The sequence below is a fragment of the Nyctereutes procyonoides genome, unplaced genomic scaffold (genome assembly GCF_905146905.1).
Source record: "Nyctereutes procyonoides isolate TBG_1078 unplaced genomic scaffold, NYPRO_anot_genome, whole genome shotgun sequence".
In the NCBI taxonomy this organism is placed as follows: Eukaryota; Metazoa; Chordata; class Mammalia; order Carnivora; family Canidae; genus Nyctereutes; species Nyctereutes procyonoides.
This window is the reverse complement of record NW_026575136.1, coordinates 7,527,011-7,543,634: the sequence shown is the minus strand read 5'-3', so window position 1 is coordinate 7,543,634 and position 16,624 is coordinate 7,527,011. Positions and strand designations below refer to the sequence as shown.

At 36.8% G+C, this 16,624-nt stretch overlaps 1 protein-coding gene across 9 annotated transcripts in view; it reads left to right on the top strand.

The window, feature by feature from the left end:
* Positions 1-16,624, top strand: part of LOC129495548 (glycosyltransferase-like domain-containing protein 1) — a 388,336-nt gene that overhangs the window by 95,525 nt on the left and 276,187 nt on the right. For 7 of the 9 annotated variants that reach the window (XM_055303172.1, XM_055303177.1, XM_055303178.1 and 4 more), the window contains one exon: positions 3,163-3,224. The gene's annotated coding sequence lies outside the window, so the exon portion shown is untranslated. Of the gene's footprint in view, positions 1-3,162; positions 3,225-3,703; positions 3,956-4,549; positions 4,574-16,624 lie in introns of those variants that run through there. The other 2 variants (XM_055303171.1, XM_055303174.1) reach the window with 2 other exon arrangements.

Genomic DNA, 16,624 nt, shown 5'->3' with positions numbered 1-16,624 from the left:
CTTCATGGGAGTTCAAATGAAGGCAGTGGGTCTGTATTGTTGTTTTATGAAGCTTGGAAGAGTAGTTGGTAGTGCTGAAAGAAGTTGCTAGGGGAAGGAGCCAATGGAGAGAAAAAGGTTGAAGGTAGAGGAAAAGGAGAATGAAGGAGTGAGTTTTTAGAAAAGGCACGAATGAATAGGGTTCAGTACACGGGCAGAGGAATTAGTTATGGAACATAAGAGACTGAATTACAAAATCGGAGTGAAAACATTATGAGACAGGAGAATTTGTATATGATAGAGTGGGGTCTTTGTTGTAGGCAACGGTTAGTTTAAGTTGCAGACAGCTAGCTAGTTTAAGCAAAAAGGGATATGTTATACACTACTTAATTTCCAAAAGTGCCAAGGAATTAACCTTGACTATTACTATAAAGCTAGGAATAGTACAAGCCAAGGAAAACCTCCATTTCTACTATTTTAGTAGATTCACTTGCTATTTGGAACCCATGGTACGAGAGATCATTTAATAGACTAGCTGATAGCCCCACAAGAACAAAATGCCTTCACTGCAAAATTTGATCTCATTTGAGTAAGTCAAGGTCAGCACCTTGACTTACTCACTTCTATTTTCTAAGGTCCCAGATGGATTTTTCTGATAGTTTGAGTCTGGGTCCTTACATGATGCAAATGCATCTGAGAAATGGAGTTTTTAGCTTGGAAGGTCCTATTGTAGAGGAAGCTAGAGAGCATGCTAGAAGTTGAGAGCAGCCTAGGTGGTTCTGACTCTGATCTGTCATAAATTGAAGTCAAGATTGACCCAGGGCAACAGTCACCTGAAGATTTGAGCAGCCTGGGTGATCCACCTACAAGGTGCCTCACACATAAGCCTGTTTAGTTGATTCTGGCTATTTGGCAAGAAGCTATGTGGACTGCTCCATAGAGCTGTTTGTTCTCATGATGTGGAACTGACTTTACCAAATGAGCGATCCAATAGAGCAAGGAGCTAGCTGTAACGCTTTTTAGGACCTAGCCTCAGAAGTCAAGAAACCATCAGTTCCAGGGCATTCTGGTTTTGTTCAAACCAAACTTCATGCAGTGAGAAAGAATTATAAAAGTCATGAATTTCATGGGGTGAGGATTTGGGGGCCGTTTTGGAAGTTGGCTATCATGTCTCTACACTGCCTGCCTTCTTTAACAGCAGAAATTGATCAAATTTGTCTGTAGAAGAGAAAAATGATTTGAAAAACAAAAAACAAAAAACAACAACAACAGAATGGAACCTGCCAAGAATTTGGATAGTATGTGGTTCTGTGTTACATCTTAAGGTTACAAAGTGCACAGCATCTGCCAGTTTTCTAAAAGATTCAGAAATGCTGTTTAGTTACTTGTTCTCAGGCTTTCTCCTCTCAAGGCAGAGAGTGTATCATAAAATCATAACTCAGTCTAGGTGTATGTGTTTTGATGTTTGGAGATAATGAGGTTGTGATACTTTGTCTTCCAGAATAGCTCTCCTGTCCTCGTCTCTGAAATGAAGAGGTTGGATTAGCTGTCCCTATGGTCCTTTCTCAGTCTCCATTCCCTAAGACCCTGACTAACTTTGAGAATTGGAGTGAACATCCCTGTGACATACTAGATAGACGTAGGCCATTCTCCTATGCCTCGGTCACATCATCTTATTTCTTTCATATCATGTATTGAAATGAGATTGCTGATGTATATGTCCCCCTGCATCCTTCCTCCCCTTCCCAAAATTAAACTCCTGTCTTGTTCACTGCTGAAATCCTAACAATCAGGGCAATGCCTGGTAGATGCTCAGGGGTGAATGTCAAAATAAATTATTTTTCTAGAAAATATCCTACAAGATCATTATTTGTAATAAGTCGTCTCAAAAGTTTTGTTTTGTTTTCTCCTTTTTACTTGATTTATATCTTCTCAGCCTTTCCCTTATCTTTTTTATCCTTTAAATTTTTTATTTTTTTTCCTTTTCTCTTTTGGTGACACTCCAGCTCAGGATTCTTTCTACAGCTGTGAATGTTTTAGTCTTATTCAGAGTTGGTGCCTGGAAGGTTTTCCATCTTGAGTTCTTTCTGATATGGGTTATTCGGACTCTGTGACTACTGTTAAAGATAATTCTTTTAGGGCAGCCCTGGTGACTCAGCGGTTTAGTGCCACCTTCACCCCAGGGCCTGATCCTGAAGACTCGGGATCGAGTCCCATGTCGGGCTCCCTGCATGGAGCCTGCTTCTCCCTCTGCTGTGTCTCTGCCTCTCTCTTTCTCTGTGTCTCTCATGAATTTTTTTTTTTTTAAGATAATTCTTTTAAGAGATTCACTTAGCAATCCTGTGATTTTCTGCTATGGATACTGTTTGGGAGCCACATTTCTTATTGCTTTGCTAGCCCTTCCTTATTGTGTGTCTTATAGGGTCCTTTTTGGGTGAGTTACTGTTAGTTTTGAGCCTGTGAATATTGATGAACCTAAGGGTTCTGACTTTAATATATACAGAACAGGAAAGTCACAATATCCACCCTTGGGTATATGGTAGGATTTTGCTCTCTTCACTGTGCATGGCTTGCAGAGAACACAAGGCTGTGTAAATTAAGTAACAATTTGAACCTGATATAATGCTCCCTGAGAAAGTAGTTCTTAAGGTATTCACCCCAGATACAGAAGTGTCTGTGTACCTCCATTGTTTCCCTCAGAACCAGACTGATCATCCATATGCATTCCAGCCTGTCTCTGGGATCTCGAACTGTCCTCAGCAGAGGTTCATGACAGTTTTTCTGGATTATGGAACTTTTTGCAAACCTGACAAACTATTAACCTTATCTCCAGAGAGACATCCATTCGCATAACTCCACAAATTTTACATATATGGTTCAGAAGTGCATAGACTCCTAAAGTTCATCCATGTACCAAGGTTAATAAGGACCTTGAATCTGAATTCTTCTTCTTGTTTTTGAGTTAGAATTGATTTGGGAAACCATGGAAAGATTGTGGGGGAAGAAAAAGCTCTTATTAGTTAAGACTCAAAACATCTCCCTTTCCTTAGAGGTTCTCCCCCCATCTTGGAATATCCAGTACTCAGACTACTAAGTCATTCAAGTAAACTTATCCAGGTCAGGATTCAGAATTCAGGCTAGGCTTATTTTGAAGATAACATCATATGTCCTTTGATCTCACAGGTACCTCTGCATCAGTCAGATTGGATATATGTGGAGAGAAATCAGTACATCTGGATCATCAGGTAAGCAAATGGGACTTTATTTTAATTTCTCCATCGATTCAGTCCTCTGTCAGTCTGCAGCCATTTCCTCTCATCTTTCTCTACTGCAGTATGGGTCAGTGAGATGATAAATATTTCTAAAGAGGAGAAAGCAGCCATTCTTAAGTTTTGCCAGATTACTTCGTCTGCTGCTTGAAGTCAGATTTCTTTATTTTAATTTTATCTCATTATTATTTCATATATTCACACTTCTATAGCGGATAAAAATTCCCTGCTCTTCTTTTTATGTATATACTTTGGAGAGTTGTGGACAGCTCTCATATTGTTCCTTGGTTGTCAGCCAAGTTATACACATTTAACTCCTTTAATCTTTCTTTGTAATTCAGTCAGCTTGGCTGCTTTTTCTAGATTTTCCCTTATTTCATCTGCATCATTAATAAACAGAAAAAGCATGTTATCATCTAGCTTCTTCTACACCTTTCATTCTTTTTACTTTCCAGTTTTGCGTCAGATTCTTTGTTGAACTAAAGCCAGCCAGACATCATTCTTTGGACCACTTTGGCAAGACATGAATGACTTGCCTACAACTATCAGTGTCCCCTGCAGTAATAACATCAACGGTATATCCCAGACGAAAGGAAGGAAATGTGAAAGGAGAACAGTGAGGAGCAAAATAATGCATTTGTCGATTCTATGGCAGACCGGCCCTTGCCACCCAGAGGAAATCATTGTACCTGAAACCCGTATTACAGGTTTTGTCCTCCCCAAGTATTGTGCACGGCACTAATTTGAATAATCAGGGAAGCATGCACTGTGCACTGTTTGCAATTTGGCCACCATTCTCCCTTGGTTTCTTTTCCGCATTCTCACTCTCCCACCGCCTTTCCCAACACTGATCATTTCTTTCAGAATCTGTGGCCATGAGCAAAACTGGGCAGGGGGTCATTTTGTTGGAAATTAGGTAGGCTCAGGTGGTGACACTCCACGCCTGTGTTTGTAACACGTGAGGCAAGTGCTTTAGTTCTTGCTATTTCTGTAACAGTCGTTGGTCTTCTTTTAACGGCTGATTCCATGGAAATGGGCAGGAGGAAGGGACTAGTGGACCTTTGCTGCTATTCATCAGTGCTGTATTAGTTTCACAACTTTCTTCCTGCCCTGATTGGCAGGGAGAAGCATACTGCTTCTAGATGATGCTGAGCTTAGTGTAAAATATGCCAGCATGGGATCTGGGCTTGTCACAGTTCATTTTTTCTTTTCATTTGGTTTGTAGAAAATGGACTTCTACCTCCACTTATCTTGTGCATTAGAGAGAAAAGGGTCAGACCTCTAGGAGCTAATGGCTTATTGGTGTGTTTAGTCACCAGATTCAGGTAGGATATTTGGCTGAAGCTTCCAACAGCACACACTTGGCTTTCTCATTTGTGTTAGCTTTGCTTCTAATACAGAATTGAGTAGGATACAAGAGATGGTTTTCCTGTTTGTGTCTGTGAGAACCTTCTAGATGATTTGTGGTTTAATCCTTTAAACATTTTTGATCATTTATCACTTATTTTCCTATAATGTCATAAAAGTAGAATATTCAGATTCTACTGTTATAATCTTTTAATCAGATTATTTAATTTTGGAGCAATCAAGGTCAGAATAACGGCTGACACAGTTACCTCTGAATAGTGACCTAAAAATTGTAACACTTCTATTAGTTCTTTTTTTGCCTAATTTTATGGCCTTCCTTCATCTGTCAGATTTTAGATAACATCATGTGATTGGGAATCACATATTTCTTGGTCTCTGGCTTCTTAAGCAGGTAAGTATGTAACCTGGACTCCTTTTAAGTGTGAGTTTTAAAAAATGTTAATCCCTCATGTGGCTTTTAACTGCCGACAATATTGTACTGAATCTAATTTCTTTAGGCAATTGATAGGTTCTTCAGCATAACTTTTGTTTCTTGAGTCTTTTCAAGACTTGTCAAACAAAACAAAATGCTAACCTGACTTTAAGGGGCAAAAAATCCACCCCCCAACCCCGTACTATATTATTCTTTGTTCTCTATGTGCATCAAAGTGACAATCCCACACTGTCTCAATTGAGGGAGTCTAGCACGAAATAAAAAACAGCCTGGCACTGTTCTAGGCTGGCAGCCAAAATGTTTTGTGTAGCTTGGTTCTGGCAGTGGTTTTCATAAGGCAGAGGGTCTACCCTCCCAGCACCACTGAAGGAAGGCAAGCAGCCGTAGTCTTTGCTCCTTATCCCATTTCTTTTCCTTCGTTTTCCTCTTTCTTCATGTAGAACACCATCGTAAAAAAACAAAGCAAGTTTTTCTTAAATAGAAACGTCATTCTCCTCACAACCTCCACGTTTACTAAATGGCATTGTTCCTTCTAGAAGCTTGTGTTAGATTTCCCTCTGCCAGCTCCTAGAGATTTCCTTCACGGTTGCATTTTTGCCACTTTTTAGAAAACCCTTCTGAATATTGCTAACTTTGGTCATGTTGACATAGTATTTTTGATTGGTTGGAATCTTGTCTTCCTTCTTGGCTTATTATTTGAATGGAAACTCTTGAATGATACTTGCTTGTATAATACGAATTTTTAAGCCAAGGTATCTCTTGTTGAGACCAAAAAGTCTGCCCATTGTTTTCTATTTTTGTCTAAAACTGAAGGTCGGCTCATAGATTTTGCAGATTGAATACTCATTTTTTTTTTTGAATGTCTGATAAATGTTGCCAGGTGAGCAAGTGAACTTCCATGAAATATAAAGATGTATATTTAAAATTTTTTCCTTTGCAATGAAAATGCAAGGTACAACATAGGGTTTTTAGGTTTCACAGTTCTTTCTAAATAATGGCTAGCGACCTATTATTACAAGGGGTGTGAAAACATAGCTTTATGATTTTAAGTGATGACTTGAGCAGGAGACTAGGTTTTCACTATTAGCAAGCATTCTGTGAAATTTTGTGGAATGTTCCTCAAAATGTAAATGTGCTTTCTGTTGTATTAAGCAAAAACAAATGACTGACTTTCAAGTGGTCTATTTTAAAAATTAGTGTTTTGCAATCAAGATAAGAATAATTAAATAGGCAAAATATGTTTTCTGAGGAGATGGATAGATGGATATTATTTTCACTGATTTTTATTTTTAAAAATTGTCAATGATTTTTGGCAATAAAAAATTACTTTGGGAGGAAAACTCATGATTTTTTGTGACAGTGTGACACATGTAACAAAAAAAAAGTAAATTAGTGCTTCCTATTAGAATTATTAATGTGAAGCATTTTTATATGCCCTATACATGGGGAAATATATCTATTATGGATAAATTAAGATCAACTTGTACAGTATAAGAGTTGTTTTCTTCCCTAGAGATTTATTTTTAATTTAGAAAATGCTTCAAAATCATGAAAAGGGTTTGGAAAACAGGTATAGGAGAATTATGCATTAAATAAACTCACCTGTTATTTTCTCTCATTCTCAAGACAGGTTCAGCAACATATTGGCTCATTAATTTAACAAAACAAACAAGTGCTCACATTGCTTCGTATGTATAATGCACATGTTAATAAATGCTACAATTCTCCATTCCCCCCAGTGCTGTTTTTTTAAGCTTGTATTTAAGTACCTATTTCAGTATAGTAGCTAAGAAGAATCTGGGTAGGATGCCTGTTAGGTTATATCAATTAAGTCTTTCGGTCAATATTTAATGTTTCAGAATTATGATATTTTTTAGAAGGGAAGTTAGTGAAACTTTCTTCTCTTGGTCCAATGAAGTGCGCGACTGTCTTGAATCCTCTGTGCCAACGTGTGATAATAGAGACCAAAAACTTACTCTCTATTTTCACATCCATTCAATAATGTTCACTGCATAGTAAATGCTATGCATCGACTTTAAATACGTTTTCTCCAGTGGTATAATTTTTATTCCAATTAAGCCCTTTGTCTTTTCTGTGGTAGGAATGTATCTTTCAGTGATTTATGAATTGCAACAGGAATTGATGTATTTATTTGTTTATTCTAACTATCCACAGAGGCATAGTAGAAATATATTTAAGACCTGTAATGTTTTGAGTGTTTGAGCAGTTGTATTTCTTTTTTTTTTTTTTGGTAAATGCTATTGAGTTTTTCATTTCTGTAAGTAATAAATTCTACAGTTTTGTTTAATTCAGAACACATCAAAGATTCTATATCTATAGTTTGATGTTACACAGTTTGGAGGAATTACTGTATAGTAACTTAATCATTATATTTGTAGTGACATGGAAAAATAGGTTTTTTGGGATGCCAACAAAGTTGGATAAATACTAAATTTCTTATTTTAACTAGGATTTCATTTTATTATATTAAATATCATGTTTGTAATTATGAGTGGTGTTTTATTTCATTTGAATATCTGCATAGGTTTTGAATATGACTCCTGGGTAGGTGGTTTGAATATTTTGTTTGTTATCAATTGTTGGTAACACATAATAGCAAATACTGATTTCTAAGTTTATGTGGTCAAAAGTATTAGTCATTTTTCCTCACGCACATTTTACACACTTCAGTGTTAAATTTCATTACAGAGTGTTGTATAAAAGTGTATGTGCTAATTCAGTTGTTTGATTTTCCCCTCATTTTTGATACATTTTAATTCCCCCTGCCCATATTATCATTCCGTAGACTACTGTCACGAGTATGTCATATGTTTTCTGTGGCATCTCACACTGCTCACTTTTTTATCCATAGTACCATATGAGTTCCCCCTTTTCAGGTTTACACTGCATATTTTAAGCTGCTGATAGTGTAAGTACATTGCAAGGTAAAGTGACATTTAGCTTTTTGAGCTAGTGTCGTTTTTAGCATGAGAGCAGGAGTGTGTGTGTGTGTGTGTTTTCTTTTTCCTCTGCCCTAAATCTTCCCATATTTCCCATTAAAACAAAGAAATTCAACAAACAAGCAAACAAAGAAATACAGAGATTTGGCTACAGCAGCAATTGAAATGCATCAAAAAGTGGCTACTACAATACAGTTTTATTAATGAATGATCTACATTGGTTCCAGCTGTGTCCATGTGATTAGGCCTTCACCAGGCAGCAATGGGTATTTCCCTATTGCTTTTATTTGATTTCCAAGAATGTGTCATCTGTTACATCAGCCCCTGCCAATATGCCCCCTGTAAAAGTGTTTTGTTTTCTTTTTCCTTCCAAATTTCTGAAGCATAAGTTGAATACCCACACATATCCCTGCCGAAATATTGTTTCTAGTGAATAGTGGCCTAGGTTTCTATGCCTGGTGTTGCATACCAAAATTCCAGAATATAAATTAAAGTAAATGTTTATTAAGTTTATCAGTAAATTCTCAGAAGTGCGGTTGCCTGGTAATGCTAAAGATAGACTATTTTCGCTTTTACGTTTCCATCTTAATATTTTATTACAGTGGTATAATGTGTTATAGAGGTGGACAAGCTTGCAGATTGAAATGGGGATCGTCCAGATTGTTCCCTTCCCTGGACCATATGGTATAGTTCTAAAAGCCTTTTGTACGCTGTCTGTTCAGTTTATTGTAAACTCAATCTTTAGTGCACCTAAAAAGATAACCAAATAAAAATGGGCCCGAGAAAAAGGACTTCATATCATGTAAGGGCCCCAGAAATACTTGTTTTAAAGGAGATAACTGCAGATGAAATTGAAGTTGAGATGATATAAACAAAGGAGGCTTGTCATTCTCTGAATATGCTTTGAGTTCACATGGATTGTACAAGATTGCCTTTGAATGCTGGTTTTTAAATGAAGGAATTCGTGTTATCTGACTATACTTATTATCCTTATTATGTCATTCTTGTAGTCTCATGAAGAAGGGAATGTTGCTCTTATCTGTTTTACAGAGGAAGCTTCTACCTAGGAGTAATGCAAAAAAATATATAAACCCCAGGTTTTATGAATATATAGGTTTTTCTTTTGACTGATTTCAGTGAGAATTTAGGGGTAGAATTTTCAGTAATTTCACCCTTTTAACCATTACCCCTACTCAGAGATTATTGAAAAGTTTCTCATTCCTTTTCATCCCCCCACCAGTCCCCCTCCCCACTTGACCTATTATGGTTCCATAATTCTATTTTAGGAAAATGGGATAAGAGATTGCTTATCCCATATGCTAAGACTCTTTAAAAGCTGGGAATGAGATGATTTCTCCTGACTCACACTCCCCTTCCCTCCAAAGTAAGCTACTGTTAGAGAAGAGCATTAGACATTACCCATTGCTTTTTGGCACAAGAGATTTGAAGCTGAAATTCTACCAAATGAGGGAGGAGAAAAAGGAGAGCCTGTGAAGAGCATGATTCTTTACTCTATCATTACCCTGAACCACTGAAAGGGTAACTGAGAGGAACTCAAATGTTATTGGAATGTGTAATTTCCTTTTGAATGGCCGCAGTGAAATATAGTTTAACAAAAAAGGCAGAAAAAGTATATGTGGCTTATGGAGCTGATGGTGATTGAAATTAATGAATCTTTCCAGCTCTCTGTGATTGAAATTATTCCAAGAATGGTACACATTCAAAATCTGTCCAACAGAAACCTTACAGAGGGAATTACCTTAAGGAGCTTACTAGACATTAAGTGGAATAGCACAATAATTTAATAATACTGATGGTAAATTGGATGCAACATATTTTTGGGATATAGATTTTTTCAATTTTGAAAAAAATTTAAAAACAGTAACTGATTTCAAGTTGCAGAGGAAGTTTTTCCTATTTAAAAAATATTGTTATCTTGTGGTCTTTCTTTTAATCAGAAGCTGCTTTCTAAAGTGCTCACACAATTGAAAACATAGTTTATACTTTGAAATAAGCTAGGTTCCTCTTTCCTTCTCTCTTCCTGTTCTCTTTCTTTATTCCTTTCTTCCTAACCTTTGACTATTTTTTTTGTGTATGTATGTTGTGTACGTGAGTGATACATACCACACTATAAAAAATGTTATTTTACGGGTTTGAGGATCAGTTAGGAAGAGAAATACAAATCCTGTAATGACTATGCAACAAATGGATTCATGTGGAGGAATTAGACCATGCTTATCTGAGTAATATACACTCCTGAAGATTGTAGAAATGCAAATTTAAAATTGTTTTTTATTTCTTTTAGCTAGGAAGAACTAGATCATAGCCTTAATCAAATTAGATAGTCTAACTCAAATAGCTCCTCTTTGCTGCAGCTTCTGGTATGGTAAAAATGCCTCTGGCTCCAGGTATTAGAAGATCTTAACTGAATGTGACTGAAATGAGGAAGAGTTTTATTGGTCTCGTGTCATAAAAAGTCTGGAGGCAGTTAGTTCACAGATAACTGATGCCATTGGGGACCCAGGTAACATCTCCTCCCTCATCCTTAGCATATAATTTTTGCCTTTTATTTCACAGATGACTTATACCCCCAGAAATTGTGCTTACCTTCAAGCAGAAGGAAAAGTGAAGGATGCTCAGAAGCACTTTCCTCTCTCTCTCTCTCTCTCTCTCTCCCCTTCTCTTTTTTCGGAAAGGATTGTCTGCTCACTGGAGATATCTCCTGGGCCGAAAGTGTGTCACATAAACTACCTCTAGCATAAGAGAAAAAGTATTATAGCCATTTTGTTTCTATTTTGGAGGAAGGCAGGGAGAAGAAGAATCGGAGTGCATATCGAGTAGGCTGTCCCAAAGTTATGTGCCATAGTTCTCAATTCTTTTGTATAAATTAGTTGCTTGAACCTTTGAACTTTCTGGGTACTTGGTGTATATAGTAGTTTGTTGCTGCTTCTCTTTGGACATCAAGTACATATGTTTTGGTTTTGTAATGTTATTTCTGGGTCAGACGACAGGAACTATAATTGGGTCGTCTTTGTGTCTTTACTCTTAGCACAGTGCCTGCATAAGGACCCTCAGTTAACCCGTGGTGAATAAATGAATGGATGAATATTGAGAAATATATTTGTACTATTATTGGTGTAAATCATTTATGCATATAAAGGATACAGTAGTATTTTTAACTTGTAAAAGGTTATGGACTACATTTTATTTTATTTTTTTTGTTGCTCCTCTGTTTATTTTTTAAATTTAAATTCAATTTAGTTAACATAGAGTGTATTATTAGTTTCGGGGTAGAGTTTAGTGATTTGTCAGTTGCCTATAACACTCACTGCTCATTACATAATCTGCCTCCTTAATGTTGATCACTCAGTTACCCCATCCCCCCACTCACCTCCTCTCCAGCAACCCTCTGTTTCTTCCTAGAGTTAAGAGTCTCTTATGGTTTGTTTCTCTTTCTGTTTTCATCCTATTTTTCCTTCCCTTCTACTATGTTCATCTGTTTTGTTTCTTAAATTCTGCATATGACATTTGTCTTTCTCTGAATGACTTACTTTGCTTAGCGTAATATGCTCTAGTTCTGTCTACATCATTGCAAATGACAAGATTTCATTCTTTTTGATGGCTGAGTAATATTCCATTGAATATATATACCACAGCTTCTTTATCCATTCATCTGTTGAAGGACATCTGGGCTCTTTCCATATTTTGGCTATTGTGGACATTGCTGCTATGAACATTGAGGTACAGACGCCCCTTTGAATCACTGTTTTTATCCTTTGGATAAATACCTAATAGTGCAGTTGCTGGGTCTGGACTACATTTTACTGACTTACTTGTTTTTGCTAAGGGAACATCAAATTGTCAAAGTTGTTTTGAGTGGAAGATATTCAGGTACAAAATTATAGGAAAATCCTCAAAATGACTTAGTACTAGTGCTTTTGTTGGAGTGTATTACTCCATGAGTAAATATAAATATAATTTATTTTTAACTTTTTGCATAGACTATTGTTTAAATAAGGCTGTCTTGCAATTGTCATATATTAAGATCTGATTTTTGAAGAAAAAGTTTGAACTTATTAACATGGCAATCGGGTAATTTGATAATTTATATTATAGATCTTAATTTGCAAGAAGGAATTATTAGATCCTTGGTAGCCTTATAGCCAAGAGCACACCGTATCACATTTTATCGCAGATGGCATTTGGGGTATTTCTCTTAATTCTTAGAGTGACAGCTTCCTGTTTTTCCAAGACATATGGAAATAGTAACTTACAATAGAAAAACACGTCCACAAGAAACCCTAAGAAGTCATCTTTATATTTGCTTGCTTTGTGAACTATCTTAGAGGAAAGCAGGCTACCTCTTTTTTTTTTAAATTTTTATTTATTTATGATAGTCACAGAGAGAGAGAGAGAGAGAGAGAGAGAGAGAGAGAGAGAGGCAGAGACACAGGCAGAGGGAGAAACAGGCTCCATGTACTGGGAGCCCGATGTGGGATTCGATCCCGGGTCTCCAGGATCGCGCCCTGGGCCAAAGGCAGGCGCCAAACCGCTGCGCCACCCAGGGATCCCCAGTCTACCTCTTAATTCAAAATCTGCAGAAGAAATGGCTGAGTGTACCTTGATTGTGTGACTCAGTGTCTCACAACTCGTCCAATGCCTAACTTAAATTCCCTTTGTTATATTTCCATTCTGTTTGTGTTATTTTGGCCTCAGAGGACAAAGAAAACAACTATCCACTATTTCCCATACAACATTCCCTATATAGCACCATTTTAATAAATTCCTCCTTTTTTCATTCATGGTGGCAGAGTTGCTGGTACCTTAATTACTAAAACAACCTGTGCATGGATAGAACTTATCTCCAAGCAGGGAATGTATTCAAGTATCTGGAACTTAAATTTTCTATCTGAGCAGTTTATAGTCACTGAAAATAAAGGAAGGCCTTTTAACATTCAGAAGGAGTCCTGGGGAGAGAGTTCCTACATAATCATAATATAGGCAAGATAGTTTCCTAGATTTGGACTCAGAATGGGTATTGATATAGTCTGTTTTGGCCTTCAAGCTGCTCTTCTGGTCATACTTTTGGAGGGAATAATTTATGGGCCAACATTCTGCACTTAAAAAAACATGTTCTACCCTTTTTTCACCTTTGTGTTCTCCACCATCACTATAGTATCTGGTGCATCATAGGAACTACAATTCTGTTAAATGAATTGTTTTAGTTTCCCTTGGTAATGCTTCCTAATACAGGTAGCTTAATGCTTTACATTTCCCCATTCCATTTTAATTTTATGCTGCCTTATGAGCACTCATAGTTAATTTTTTGTTGTCATTATCTTCTTATTCAGTAATTTCTCTAGTGATTCATAACTTACCTGAATAACTAAAAGCAGTGGTAATGCCTGGAAAATTCACTCGATGATGTTGCTGTAATCTTTAAACCAGGAAATTTTTCCTTCTCTCTCATAAAGTGAAGACTTACTGTAGCCTATTGATGAGAATTCAAGAGTACATTAATTGAGTGCCTATTGTGTATAAGGCACTCTGCTGGATTATGAATGGATATAAATTATGCACAAACTTTGCTGCCAAGGAAGTGACATCTGGTTGGGCAGACAGACACACTTATATACTATATAACTATAGTATAGGTAGGATTGTGGCAACTGCTCTAAATGGGGTGGAAGCCAAGTTTGGTGGTACCACAGAGCAAGGAATAATTGCTTCTGACTGGCTAAATATGGATGAGCAGTTGACTTAAGCTTTTGTAGATGAGATGGAATTTGAATGCAGTCTTGAAATATATGTAGGAGTCTGACAGGTGGTAAAAGTGAAAGGGTTCTGGGAAGAGGAATGCAGTAACAGTGTTCGGAGGTGGAAATGTGTAGGGAATGTTTTAAAACACATTGGGTACATGGTGTGTCTGTGAGAGTGACAGGAATTAAGGCTAAATAGCTTGGAACCAAATTGTTAGGGGTCTTATTTCTTGTTAAGTATTATTTTCTCTTCTGTAGAAAAATAACCCCACATAGGTATTAGAGTAGAGGAATGACACAAGGTATCTAAAAGTCTCAGAAGAATGGAGACAAGGTGAAATGTAGTGGCATATAGGGAGGACAGTCAGAAGCGGAGGCCTAATTGAGGTTGGAGATGATGAGGGAGGCTGGGGGCACAAGGTCTGGGAAGGAGGACCTGATATCCAAGGTCCCAGGGAGGTCAGCTAAAAGCCCTGTGGGTTGTTGATTTGGCGAGTTGTGCAGCAGTGTCCTGGCTCCTACATTATAGAGGGCGCTTTCAATTTTGAGCCTTCTTTCCACCTGTGTCAGATTGGAATACTATGGGACATGCCACCTGGCAGATGAGTTATTTCAGCCTGGATTCCAGAAGAATGTAAAAGGAGAAAGGGATTGGGTGGTTGTTGAGGGAGCCAAGAGTTATCTGCACAGTTCTTCAGCTCCTCCTTATAGTGGGGGGTCTTGGCCCTCTGTACTTTCTTTCTGGCTTATTGGTTCGGTGTCTTCAAGTAGAACTTGCTCCTGGTCCCTTTTTGAGACCCACTCAGATGTTTTATAACATTTATCACTCTGTATTATAATTACATCCAGCTCTGAGGTAGAAACTACCTTGCGTCATCCTGATATCACAAAACACTTGGCATAACTTTAAAAATGCAACCATTCAATAAATGCTTATTAAATAAAGCAAATTTGTTTAAGCTTTGCAGTCACAGACCTTCTTCCTCTCTGAACATGTCAAGCATGTTCATCTCAGGATCTTGCTGTGCTTGCTGCCTGGAAAGCTTTAGATACAGATCTGTTTAGCTCCCGTCCTCTTCTGGTTTCTGTTTAGATGTCATCTCGTTGGCGAGGTGTTCTTTGACAATCCTATATAAAATACCACCCTTTCCTAGCCCCAAGCCTTGGCAAGACTTATCCTGTATTACCCTGTGCTATTTTTTTTATAGCACCTGCAGCCCTTCTGATGGACGTCAACTCGACGATTGTCTTTTTACTCCAATTAGAAAGACATTTCCTGTGATAACAGGAACATTTGTTTTGTCACCTAATTTATCCACAAGCCCCTGGAACAATGTTGGGCACATAGTAGGCACAGTAATATTTGATAAATGAATGGTAAAGATCAGACTGAAAAGGATAATAATCACAAAAGTGCCAGTTTATTTACACATTTATGCAAGCACTGGTATTATTGTTATAACTTTTATAATATCAAATCTTTAGTATTGCTCTCAGAAAAATAAAAACAAATTCTATTTTCTATAGATTGCTCCTGTGAAATCTAATTATGGATTCGTTTTTGTTTTAAAAATATTTGAATGCCAAGCATATCCAGTCAGAAAACACTTTTATTATCCATGCCAGCTTAATTTTTAAGGCAGTGAAATGGAAGACTGTCATTTCAGCAAGCAACTTACTTTCATTTGTGAGAATGGAATATTTTGAATATTCTAATTGATTTTAGAGGATGATTTTCCAGGAAAATCATCCTCATTTCTGTACACTGTACTTTTGCCTTTAAGACAGGAAAAAACTAGAAAGAGGCATGGAAATTATTTGTTCAGAAAGGTGAGAACTTAGAGTTGTCAGATAAATGGTTAGGAGGGTGGGTCAGTCAGTTCCAACGTAAAAGGTAAATCTTGGAACACTGAAAACTTTAAAGAAGATCTGGCTTAAAACATTATTATATATGCATATTTAAGGTTTGTGAAGAGATCCTAGACTGTCATGATCCCAAGTCTCTATTTTATTGTATTTTACTGCAAATTCACTTGGATATTTTTCCAGAAATCTTAAGTCTGTAATTTGGCTGTAAAAAAGTTGGTTATCAAATCAATATTATTATATGGCTTTTAGTGTTATAAGAATTCCCTTTGGAAACCTATAAAAACTCATTTTTTCTCACCATAAACTTTATCTGTCACTTTTCTGTAAGGTCAGAGTACTAATGCTGGAGGTGATCTGCTCTGGGACAGAGAGTCAACAAAGTGGCCATAAAGTTAAAAAATGCCACATGGTGCTTTCCTAAGATTAGGATTTCTTTTTCATATCAAGTTCGTGCTAATTTTAAATTATGGAAAGTTATATGTTGATAGGTGTGTTCTTAGTGTCCCTTTAAAAAGAGATGAAATGATAAGCTTGCCCCTAATTGTTGCAGTTAGGTATTTCATGTTTTTGTTAGTACTTCCGTGTTTCCTGGAGGTTAGTTCTTAATCGTCTCTATACTTTTAATGGTAGGTTGTTTTCCCTCTAGGTTTGTAACTTAGATTTTTCCAAGTAGATGGTTTTAAAAATGAAATATGATGAAACTGTTGCACTGGAAAACAATTCCAGGAATAATACTTTCTTATCACTTGAAATGTTTTTCATGTTTTCATGGTATTTAAATTGTAAAAAGTACTAGGACCTGGAGGTTCCATTTCAAAATATTTTTCTTTTAAGTCTGAGTTGCTATTGGGTTAATATTTATTGAGTGAGTATCCATTCACCTATTGGATGAATATAAATCCAATAAATATAGGAAAACTCTGAGTGATTATGAAAGGAGACAGTCTTTTAAAATTAAAAGATTGCATCTGTAGTAGTTGACTATAC